Source organism: Oncorhynchus nerka, linkage group LG2 (genome assembly GCF_034236695.1).
Source record: "Oncorhynchus nerka isolate Pitt River linkage group LG2, Oner_Uvic_2.0, whole genome shotgun sequence".
Taxonomy (NCBI): Eukaryota; Metazoa; Chordata; class Actinopteri; order Salmoniformes; family Salmonidae; genus Oncorhynchus; species Oncorhynchus nerka.
Window position 1 is genome coordinate 15756702 of NC_088397.1, and position 12737 is coordinate 15769438.

At 42.4% G+C, this 12737-nt stretch overlaps 1 protein-coding gene across 2 annotated transcripts in view; it reads right to left on the bottom strand.

Annotated features, from left to right (window-relative positions):
• Window positions 1–12112, bottom strand: part of LOC115131953 (collagen alpha-1(VIII) chain-like) — an 81286-nt gene extending 69174 nt beyond the window's left edge. Inside the window, exon 1 of one of the 2 annotated variants that reach the window (XM_065023718.1) lies at window positions 12039–12112. The gene's annotated coding sequence lies outside the window, so the exon portion shown is untranslated. The remainder of the gene's footprint in view (window positions 1–12038) is intronic. The other variant, XM_065023721.1, reaches the window with a different exon arrangement.
• Window positions 12113–12737: the final 625 nt, after the last annotated feature.

The window sequence follows — 12737 nt, forward strand, 5'->3', positions numbered from 1 at the left end:
AGGCAACGGGGCCGACAGGTAAGACAAACAAGCAGAAAGGAGTACCGTGATTAATGGACAGTCCAGCGTGCGTCAGCTATGTAGCCAAGAGATCAGTGTCCAGGGGGCAGCGGTGGATGGGCAGGGGGGGCTGGCGAGTGTTATCCAGGTTTTTTTTTTTTTTTTTTTTTTTTTAAACTAACAATGACTAACTAGCTTGTAGCTAGTTAGCTGGTTAGCGTCTGGAGGTTCTTGAGTGTGTCATAAAAATAAGAGTAAAAGTAACAGCGATTCCGTATCACATTGGGTGAGGCAGGTTTCCGGAAGGTATAAACAAATTAAAAATCAAAAAGAGATAGAAAGTAAATGGGGTCAGAGAGTGATTGGGACGCGGTGGTACAGACGGTTAGCAGGCCTGTGCTAACAAGCTAACAGTTCGTAGGCCCGAGCTAGACAAGGTAGCAGTTAGCGGACCGGAGCTTGACAAGCTAGCCGTTAGCAGGCCGAATTAGCAAGCAGGGAGATAGCGAGGGCTAGAGAGTTAACCTTTGGGGGACGTCGCGATGGGGTGAGTCTGTTTATTTATTCCTCTTCATGCGGTGAGCTGGAGATACAGCGATTCAGAAAGCTCGCGGGCCTTGGCCAGCAGATGGATCTTTGGCGATGTCGCAGCGGAAAAGCCTGTTGAAACCCCCTCGGACGATTATGTCGGCGGACCAGTCGTGATGGATCGGCGGGGCTCCGTGTCGGCAGTAGAGGGTCAGTAGAGGGTCCAGGCCAATTGGCAAATTAGGTATTTTTTGGACCTCTTCGGGTAGTCGGGAGATGGGCTTAGCTCGAGGCTACCATATAATGAGTCTTGACGACTATTTCGCAAAAATCTCCGACAACATGCCCAATAGAACTACTAAGAAGTCGACCAAAACCACCACCCCTGTGGATGTGCACGGGGAGCTAGCTAACGTTAGCGAAGCTAACACCATTGCGGACCCAGGCACAATGGACCTGATAATTCAAAGGATGACTGATAACATTACTAAAGTGATCGATGCTAAGATAAGAACGGTCTTGGAAGCAATAGCAGGTCATTCAGCTGAAATACAGAGCGTTGTGAAACGGGTTGTTGAGGCGGAAGGAAGAATTGCTGCAGTGGAAACTTCAACTATATCTATGGACGCTAAGATAAAAGCACTCGAGAAACAGGTGCGCGAAATGGCAGAGCACATTGATGACTTGGATAATCGAGGACGCAGATGCAATATTCGTGTTGTGGGACTCCCGGAAAATTCTGAAGGGACACGTTCAGTAAAATTCTTTGAGGAATGGATCCCTGACTACCTACAAATGGACACTAAGGCTGGTCGTGTGAAGCTGGACAGAGCCCATCGCTCTCAAGCGCCGATACCTGGCCCCAATCAACGCCCACGGCCGGTGGTTATAAAGTTCCACAACTTCACCGACAAGCAGCGCGTCATGGATGCGGCTAGAAACATCGGCTCTGATGGTAGTCAACATAAAGGTCCAAAGGTCTCATTCTTCAATGGTTATTCCACAGCGGTTGTACGAAGACGCAAAGCGTTTGATGAGGCGAAGGCTCGACTCAGGAGAATGAAGATGGACTACGCACTGTTGTACCCGGCCACATTGAAGATTATGGTCAACGGATCACCTAAAAAGCTCTACACACCTGAAGAGGCTGCTGCGTTTATTGACTCTCTCGGGTAAATAACTTTAAGCTGCCCTCCACAGCATTGTATAAGTTTGGTTATTTTTGGTTGAATCTGATCATGAAACAGTGGTGCGAGTCCTCACGTACTCCGGCTCAGTAATATTCGTATCTTTATTATTTTTCTTGCTAAAGTAATAGCCGCTATAGCTCAGGCTGAGATAGGTGTGAATCCATACTGGTGCCCAGGCTTGGTTTTAGGTGGAAGAGCCTCAATCTTCTTCTATTGATTTTCTTTTCCATATATATAAAGGATGAGGCTATTGAGCGGCAATGCGGACTTAAGAGTCTACATTGGAGAGTTGAAATCCCCTGCATGTTAGCTAGTGGGAAAACCCCCTTTTGGATTTTTACATGTTTAATTTTTGGGTTTAGTATAGTTCGAGTTCAGGGTTCATATTTTTTGTTTATGCTCAGTGAGATAGAGGAGAGTTCAACACATGGAAAAAGGTACCACCCCACTTCTACAGTAGGATCCAGTCTGAATATTGAATGGTCAAGATACAATGGCAGATAACAGACTGCGTGTATGTACGTGGAACATTAGAGGGAGCCATAACCCCATTAAGAGGAAGAAAGTATTGTCTTTTTTGAAAAAAGAAAATATTGATATTGTCCTGTTGCAAGAAACCCATTTGGATGATAAGGAGCACCTGAAATTACAACAAGGAGGGTTTGGTCAAGTGTTTTTCTCATCATTTACATCCAGAAGTAGAGGTGTAGCAATTCTGGTGAAAAAGAACTTACCACTTAAGGTCTTGAATTGTGTGAAAGATAAATTTGGTCGCTTTGTTATAATTAATGGTACTTTACAAGGGCAGAACATTTCCATAATGAATATTTACTTCCCCCCCTGCTCACCCCCCTGATTTCCTCACTAAGGCATTTCTAGACTTTTCAGAATTAAACTCAGACACTGCAGTGGTTGGAGGAGATTTTAACTGCTTGTTGAACCCCCTTATTGATAAGTTTCCCAGTGGTATAGCTTCACTCTCTCCTCAAGCTAAGTCACTTAAAGCTATTTGTGATGATCTGGGGTATGCGGATGTCTGGAGAGCTTTCCATCCCTCCAACAGAGAGTTCACTTTTTTCTCTGCACCTCATGGATGTCAGACTAGAATAGATTATTTTTTTATGCCCAAGACGTCTTTGCAGTCTGTTTTATCTGCTAGGATAGGAAGCATAGTCATATCTGATCATGCTGAGGTGATCCTGGACATAAAACTCAACGGGGCATTCAATCGGTCAAGACATTGGAGGTTGAACACAACCATTCTTAAAGACCATACATTCACATCATATTTTATAACAGAGTTTAAAGCATTTTTCTCTATTAACTCTCAATCAACAGATAACCCCTCGCTCCTTTGGGAGACCTGTAAAGCGTATGCCAGGGGTCTGACTATGTCATACACAGCTACTAAGAGACGGAAAAAGCGGGAAAAGCAAAAAATGTTAGAGGGTGAATTAGGAACTAAAGAGAAGGACTACATTAAAACGCCCACTCCTGCCCTATTAAAGGAAATATCAGTCATTAGATCAACGTTAGACTCTCTCCTAACACAGGACGCTGAAAAGAAAATGAGATTTGTCAGGCAAAAGCTATATGAACATGGCGATAAGCCAGGAAAGTACTTGGCATACCTAGCTAAAAAGAGGGCTGACTCTCAGTCAATTGCTACTATTACTGATTCTGATGGTAATCATTTATATGAAAATAAATTGATAAGTGACTCATTTAAGAAATTTTATACAAACCTTTATGCCTCAGAACTGCCAAAGGATGCACCCAAATTAATGGAGAACTTCTTTTGTAAGATTGAGCTCCCTACTATCTCCGAAGAACAGAGGTCCCTCCTTAATGCCCCTATTACCAAGGAAGAGATAATGTTCGCAATTAAGAATCTGCAAAATGGTAAGGCCCCAGGACCAGACGGGTTTTGTAGTGAGTTCTATAAAGAGTTCCATGGCCTGATCCTTGAGCCATTGCGTGATATGTTTAACCACTCATTTGCAAATGACCAACTCCCTCAAACGCTGAGAGAAGCCAACATTTCACTTATTCTCAAAAAGGGAAAATGTCCAGAGTCTTGTTCCTCGTACAGACCAATTTCCCTTCTGAATGTGGATAGAAAATTGCTTTCCAAAATTCTAGCCACAAGATTAGAGGACTCACTGCCACTAATTGTGAAAGGAGACCAAACTGGCTTCATTAGGGGCCGTAAGTCATGCAACAATGTCAGGCGGCTTCTTAATGTAATTCAAGCCTACCAACAAAGTGCGGTGGATGGTCTTGTGCTCTCCCTAGATGCTGAGAAAGCATTTGATCGTGTGGAGTGGTCTTACCTATTATTTGCTCTAAATAAATTTGGTCTGGGGGACAACTTTATAAAATGGGTGAAAGTTTTATATGATGACCCTCAGGCTGCTGTCCTTACTAATGGGCTACGGTCAAATAGCTTCTCTATACACAGAGGTACCAGACAGGGCTGTCCTTTATCCCCCCTCCTCTTTGCACTCGTTATGGAACCACTGGCCGAGGCCATCAGGGTAACGCCTGCTATACAGGGGCTGCTCATTGGTGATGTTCACCATAAAATAAGCTTGTATGCTGATGATGTCCTGATATTCCTCTCTAGTCCCGAGACTTCAATTACATCTCTTATTAATATTATTGAATTATTCAGCGGATTCTCAGGCTACAAGATTAACCTTACTAAGTCAGAGGCTATGCCACTTGGTAGCCTGCACTCTGTACCTAATACTTCTCCCCCCTTCCCTTTTAAATGGTCTCCCTCAGGTTTCATGTATCTGGGTATATTTGTAACTCCTAAATTCCAGCTAATGTACAAAGCCAATTTTGTTCCCTTGTTTAATACAATAAGACAGGATCTGGAGCGCTGGAACTCTCTCCCGATTTCTTGGTTGGGTAGAATATCCCTCTTGAAAATGAACGTTTTACCTAGACTACTTTACCCAATCCAAATGATCCCAGTATTGCTCTCCAATAAGGTAATAAAGGATGTAAATGGATGGCTAAGTTCCTTTATATGGAGTAAACGCAAGCCAAGACTTAAGATGGCAATATTGCAGCTGCCAAGTTCTATGGGCGGCTTGGACCTGCCCAATATCAGGTTCTATCAATGGTGTGCCCACCTTTGTTATATTTCTGACTGGATCACAAATGATGACTCCTCTATTTGGTTAGACATTGAGACTTCTCTTTCAAAATGCCCCTTACAGGATCTTTTATTTTTCAGAAGTTTCAAGTCTGTAGAAGAACACTGCAATAATCCCGTTACACTTAACACACTCAAAGTATGGAGGTCAGTTCAACGCTTCCTGGGAAGGTCCAAACTAACCTCTGCTCTTACCCCAATTCTTAACAACCCAGATTTCAGCCCAGGATTGCTGGATGCTGGCTTTAACTTATGGCTTAATAAGGGCATACGCAGGCTAAACGACTTATTCGCTGATAAGATTTTGTTGTCATTTGAGCAGATGGTCGAGAAATATCGACTCCCAAAGCAGGACTTTTTCCGCTTCCTACAAGTAAGACATTATATTCTGGAGAGCACCACCTTAATTGGTAACCCTGATGTGTCTGTCATTGAAAGAATGCTTTTTTTCCCACAAAGGAAAATGTCTGTAAGTCTGTTTTATGATACTTTAAGGTCCTTTTCTGCTGTCAACACACAGAGGGTGAAACAAGTGTGGGAGAAAGAATTGTCTGTTACTATTGACGAAGAGATGTGGGAGGACATTTGGAGATATGCAAAAACAATATCTATATGTAACCGTACTAGAGCAATCCAATTAAGAATAATACACAGATTGCATATATCCCCAAATCGCAGACATGCTTTTAGCCCCACTTCCTCTTCCCCTCAGTGTCTTAAATGCAAAACTGATACAGGCACCCTAACACATTGTTTATGGTCATGTACCAAAATACAAAGATACTGGTCTGGTGTCCTGCAAGAAATTGAAAAGATCCTAGGGGTTGATCTAGAATTGGACCCAGTTTCTTTGCTGTTAGGTGTCCCTAGTAGGCATGTTACTTCTGTCTGTAAAAGGCTTTACAACATCCTTACCTTAGCAGCGAGGAAAAACATCCTTTTACAGTGGATTAGTGATAAGGTTCCTTCTATTAAAGACTGGCATAAGATACTATTTGAATGGGTGCCTCTGGAATATCTGACATGTACATTGCATTCTAAAACAGACCAGTTCTACAAAGTATGGGAACCTTATCTAAATTACCTAGAACCTGAGGTATCAGCTATTATGCTGCAAGGATTCTCTTAGAATGGCGGGGATCTATGTATTTCAGAACTACACTGTACGTTCCATGTGTGGAACCTAACCTCTTGGTTTAAACTGAGCTTTTTTGTTTAATTTCTGTTTGTAAGTTTGTTTAAAATGTATGTATTGAGAGACGCAATGATGGTGATAGGGTGAGAGAAGCACCGAGCGGGAAGAGGAAAATGGTGTACGTATGTATGGGTGTGTATATGTGTGTGTGTGCGTGCGTGTATGTATGCATATGTGTGTGTATATGTATATGTATGTGTATGTATGTGTATGTATATGCATGGGTATATGTATATGTATGTATGTATGTGTATGTATATGCACGTAGATATGGGTAAGTGGGGCTGTTTTTCTTGTTTTTGTTCTGTGTGCTTTGTCTCTGATATGGGTGAAAATTGTGAAATTTCAATAAAAATACTGTTACAACAGTACCTTCAGAAAGTATTTATACCCCTTGACTTATTGCACATTTTGTTGTGTTACAGCCTGAATTCGAAACAAATGAAATATATTTGGTCTCACCCATTTACACACAATACCCCATAATGAAATAAGTGAAATTATGTTTTTAGAAATTGTTGCAAATGTATTTCAAATTAAATACAGAAATATCTCATTTACATAAGTATTAGCTCCCCTGAGTGCATACATGTTAGATTCACCTTTGGCAGTGATAACAGCTGTGAATCTTTCTGGGTAAGTCTCTAAGAGCTTTGCACACTTGGATTATACAATATTTGCACATTATTCTTCAAGCTCAAACAAGTTGTTTGTTGATCATTGCTAGACAGCCCTTTTCAAGTCTTGCCATAGATGTTCACGCATATTTAAGTAAAAACTGTAACTAGGCCACTCTGGAACATTCAATGTCATCTTGGTAAGCAACTCAAGTGTATATTTGGCCTTGTGTTTTAGGTTATTGTCCTGCTGAAAGGTGAATTTGTCTCCCAGTGTCTGTTAAAAAGCACACTGAACCAGGTTTTGTGCTTAGCTCTATTCGGTTTATTTTTATCCTAAAAAACTCCCTAGTCCTTGCCGATGACAAGCATACCCATAACATGATGCAGCCAACACCATGAGGTGTTGTGTTGGATTTGCCCCAAACATAATGCTTTGTATTCAGGACATAAAGTTAATTTCTTTGCCACATTTTTTCGCAGTTTTACTTTAGTGCCTTATTGCAAACATTATGAATGTTTTTAAATATTTTTTATTTAGGCTTCCTTCTTTTCACTCTGTCATTTAGGTTGATATTTTGGAGTAACTATAATGTTGTTGATCCATCCTCAGTTTTCTCCCTTCACAGCCATTAAACTCTAACTGTTTTAATTCACCGTTGGACTCATGGTGTATCTTTGTAGTGACTGGGTGTATTGACGCAAAATTCAAAGTGTAATTAATAACTTCACCATGCTCAAAGGGATATTCAATGTCTGCCTTTTTTTACCCATCTACCAATAGGTGCCTTTATTTGCATTGGAAAACCTCCCTGGTCTTTGTGGTTGAATCTGTGTATGAAATTCACTGCTCGACTAAGGGACCTTAGATATTATTGCACACAGAGTGAGTCTATGCAACTTATTATGTGACTTGTTATGCTCATTTTTACTCCTGAACTTATTTAGGCTTGCCATAACAAAGGGGTTGAATCCTTATTGACTCAAGGCACTTCAACTTTTCATTTGTAAAAAATAAAATTAAAAAGAACATAATTCCAATTTGACATTATGGGGTATTGTGTGTAGGTCAGTGAAACAAAATCTCAATCTTCAGGCTGTAACACAACAAAATGTGGAAAAAGGGGTGTGAATACTTTCTGAAGGCACTGTAATTAAATGCACCTATGAATACATCTATTCAGTGGGTGTTACATCCTGACGAGCTACTAAAGAACCAGACACAGCAGCTGCAGTGGAACGGAACAGGGCTTCTCTGCTCCCGGCAATAGGGCTGATCTGCTAGGGATAGACTGCTACTGTCCCGTATTTGGTAGTGTGCTCAAATCACAGCCACTGCAACTGTGTGATCCCAGGGCACATTCCCCTAAACCTTATAAACACTTCTTATACAACAGCATTAGCTGAGAGAAGGAAGGAAGGAAGGACGGAAGGGAGGAAGGAAGGAAGGAAGGAAGGAGAGAGAGAGAGAGAGAGAGAGAGAGAGAGAGAGAGAGAGAGAGAGAGAGAGAGAGAGAAAAAAACCAGGCTCCCTGTAGAGGAAAGCCTGTGCAACCACAGCACCACAGCAGAACCCGAGACAGAGCTGCATTTCCTGACAAAATGTCAGAAATATAAAACAATTAGAGTGTGTCATTTCCCCACATTTGAAACCCTTATTCAAGGTTTCAAAGACCTCTCTGATGAGAGTAGGCTCCCCATCCTGTTGGGGGAGGATGCCGAGAGTGGATTGGCAGCGCACAACATTGCTGCCTGCCATAAGATGAGGGACCGTGTCTGACAGACCAACCAACATGTCCTCTATATTGTTATTGTTCAATAGTTATTTTGACCCTTGGTTATTGTTGTTACTGTTGTCCTGTTGACAATATTGATTACTATTATTTTAATATTGTAAATACCCAAAATAAGCTTTAGCAAGATGTACATTATTACGTCATGCCAATAAAGCAAATTTAATTTGAGAGAGAGAGAGAGAGAGAGAGAGAGAGAGAGAGGGGAGAGAGAGAGAGAGAGAGAGAGAGAGAGAGAGAGAGAGAGAGAGAGAGAGAGAGAGAGAGGGGGAGAGAGGGGGAGAGAGAGAGAGAGAGAGAGAGAGGGAGAGCGAGAGAGAGGGAGAGTGAGAGAGAGAGAGAGGGAGAGAGAGAGAGACCTACTAATTTATGAGCTAGAGCAGTCACGCAATGTGCTTTTGTCCAATAGGTTGACACTAATTGCCTAAGCTATACAGATTTAAATCTAATTTCATTATGTGCATTGTTTGTTGAACATGTAAATGTTCCTCCCCTAATAATCAGAGCAACCCTTTATAATACACAGCCACTTGTCAGTCTGAGGCGAGGGTTGATGTGCAACATTCTGATTTTATATGTGTTTATGTGTTAAGTGTTTTATAACTCAAATGTATAAAGTCCAACAGCAATATGTGCAATGAACTGTATGTGTAATGTCCTAGCCTCTGTTCTGAAACGTGTCTATATGTCCTTCCTGTTGTTTTTAAATGTCTGATGTACGTATGTTGTCCTTTTGTATATAATGTTGTCGTGGTTACAGTATATGTTCACCTGCCCAGGGACTAAGTATGTAAATGAGCTGTTTGCTAAATCTGGAGCAACGCATGTTTTTGTTGCACGCTGTCCCTGTCCAAATAAACTTCAGAAAACAAATAAATAAATGACATCACCAGGTGTTATTTGTTTTAAACTAGCAAAGAACGCAGTTATAACCATGTCAGAGACTCAATCTCTACTTTTTGTTGTCGAGTCAATCTCTGCCAACTGACTACACCCGAATCACCTCTTCACCCTGAACAAGGCAAGGTCACCAGCCTTAATCTTCACCCTGAACAAGGCAAGGTCACCACCCTTAGCTCACACAACACATACAATAGGTTGCGGCTTAGAAGTTGAATTCCAAATGATTTCAGCAACCCCTCCCTGGAATGGCTGAGCGGTTTAAGACAGACCACACCGGGTACTGTGGTTCCACCCTTTAGGGGGAGAGTGACCCTCTGGGCAGGGTAGAGCGACAACCCGCTGCCCAGGTCTTTTTCTGGCCCTCTCTCTCAGGCTGCACAGCAGACACACAGGAATGCTCCCACAATAAACCTCAGAGACGACAGAAACAACCTACTGCTGTATCTAATCCTTGTATAGGAAGAGAGGGAGGAAGAGAGGGGAAAGAGAGAGAGCAAAAGAGGGGGGAAAGAGAGAGAGGAAGAGAGGGGGGACAGAATAGAGTTGGCCTCAGGGTCCAGGCTCAGATCTATGGGCCAGGAAGTGAAGGTAAAGCTAGGATGCTGCATGGGGCTTTAGGGAACCCATTAAGAAGCCCAGAGCCACATAGTCATGTCTAGTGAACACAGGGCCTACTGACTTTACAAGGACAGGCCATCAGGCTGCACATATCCTGACTGCTGGAGGTATGTTTTCAATGGGTTAATCTGTGTTCAACAGCCTCTCTCTCTCTCTCTGTCTCAAATGATATGAATAATATGAATAATATTTGAATGCTAAGCAAAGGATTTAGCATATGACCATATCAGGAGATGACATAACCATCCACATACATTATGTGGTATTAACTAACTAGACTTGAGATGACATAACCATCCTAATACATGATGTGGTATTAACTAACTAGACTGGAGATGACATAACCATCCTAATACATGATGTGGTATTAACTAACTAGACTGGAGATGACATCACCATCCTAATACATGATGTGGTATTAACTAACTAGACTGGAGATGACATCACCATCCTAATACATGATGTGGTATTAACTAACTAGACTTGAGATGACATCACCATCCTAATACATGATGTGGTATTAACTAACTAGACTGGAGATGACATCACCATCTGGGTCAGTTCTCTCAGAGTTAACACCTCTGACATCACCATCCTAATACATGATGTGATATTAACTAACTAGACTGGAAGTAAAGCTACTGGGTCAGTTCTCTCAGAGTTAACACCTCTGACATCACCATCCTAATACACAATGTGGTATTAACTAACTAGACCGGAAGTAAAGCTACTGGGTCAGTTCTCTCAGAGTTAACACCTCTGACATCACCATCCTAATACACAATGTGATATTAACTAACTAGACTGGAAGTAAAGCTACTGGGTCAGTTCTCTCAGAGTTAACACCTCTGACATCACCATCCTAATACATGATGTGGTATTAACTAACTAGACTGGAAGTAAAGCTACTGGGTCAGTTCTCTCAGAGTTAACACCTCTGACATCACCATCCTAATACACAATGTGGTATTAACTAACTAGACTGGAAGTAAAGCTACTGGGTCAGTTCTCTCAGAGTTAACACCTCTGACATCACCATCCTAATACACAATGTGGTATTAACTAACTAGACTGGAAGTAAAGCTACTGGGTCAGTTCTCTCAGAGTTAACACCTCTGACATCACCATCCTAATACACAATGTGGTATTAACTAACTAGACTGGAAGTAAAGCTACTGGGTCAGTTCTCTCAGAGTTAACACCTCTGACATCACCATCCTAATACACAATGTGGTATTAACTAACTAGACTGGAAGTAAAGCTACTGGGTCAGTTCTCTCAGAGTTAACACCTCTGACATCACCATCCTAATACACAATGTGGTATTAACTAACTAGACTGGAAGTAAAGCTACTGGGTCAGTTCTCTCAGAGTTAACACCTCTGACATCACCATCCTAATACACAATGTGGTATTAACTAACTAGACTGGAAGTAAAGCTACTGGGTCAGTTCTCTCAGAGTTAACACCTCTGACATCACCATCCTAATACACAATGTGGTATTAACTAACTAGACTGGAAGTAAAGCTACTGGGTCAGTTCTCTCAGAGTTAACACCTCTGACAAGCCCTGGATTTCTACTGAACAGACTGTCTGTTTCACATGTCCTTTTCTCTTTGGAAAAAGAAGTTCCTCATCATCACGAGGTTTAGGGTTATTCCAGCATGATCTTTTTCAGGGAATCTCTCAGTGAAGAAAGGTTCAAAAAAGTCCCAATGAACACTGAACAATTTGAGCTGAACGTTCTCCTCATTTTAACCATATAGCCTTCAGAACAACCCAGACACATACAAAGAATCTCGCCCCGTTCCCTCGTCACCCTTGCCAGAATACACAAACTCACCGGAGGAGAAAAATGCAGACATTGAAAGCACCAAAGAGTCAGGTGGTACCAGGTCTAGAGAATGAGAATACACTCCTGATAAACACCCAGTTCACAAAACCCCTCCAAATCATCATCATAATATCAGCCAAATTCATCCTGACAGACCACACCTTCTTCCAGGAAACCTATAGGACGTCCTTACCTTGCTCAGTGTGTGTCTGCTGAGGGGAACTATCACTGGAGTTACAGAAGTGTGATACAGACCCCTGAACAGAAGTAAACAGCATGGACTAGGCTTTTATGTTCAGGTGGGTGGAGCTACTGGGGAGGAGACTAGGCTTTTATGTTCAGGTGGGTGGAGCTACTGGCAGGGAGACTTGGCTTTTATGTGCAGGTGGGTGGAGCTACTGGGGAGGAGACTAGGCTTTTATGTGCAGGTGGGTGGAGCTACTGGGGAGGAGACTAGGCATTTATATTCAGGTGGGTGGAGCTACTTGGGAGGAGACTAGGCTTTTATGTGCAGGTGGGTGGAGCTACTTGGGAGGAGACTAGGCTTTTATGTTCAGGTGGGTGGAGCTACTGGGAAGGAGACTAGGCTTTTATGTTCAGGTGGGTGGAGCTACTGGGAAGGAGACTAGGCTTTTATGTTCAGGTGGGTGGACCTACTGGGGAGGAGACAAGACTTCTATGTGCAGGTGGGTGGAGCTACTGGGGAGGAGACTAGGCTTTTATGTGCAGGTGGGTGGAGCTACTGGGGAGGAGTACCCCTCAAAGAAGGTGGGCAGAGGGAGAGGTGAGGTAGCCCCCGAGAGAGTGTGAAAGAGGGAGAGAGAAAGAGAATAGAAGAGAGGGGGAGATAGAGAAGAGGGGGAGAGAAGGGAGAGGTATTCTCCTGAGTAGT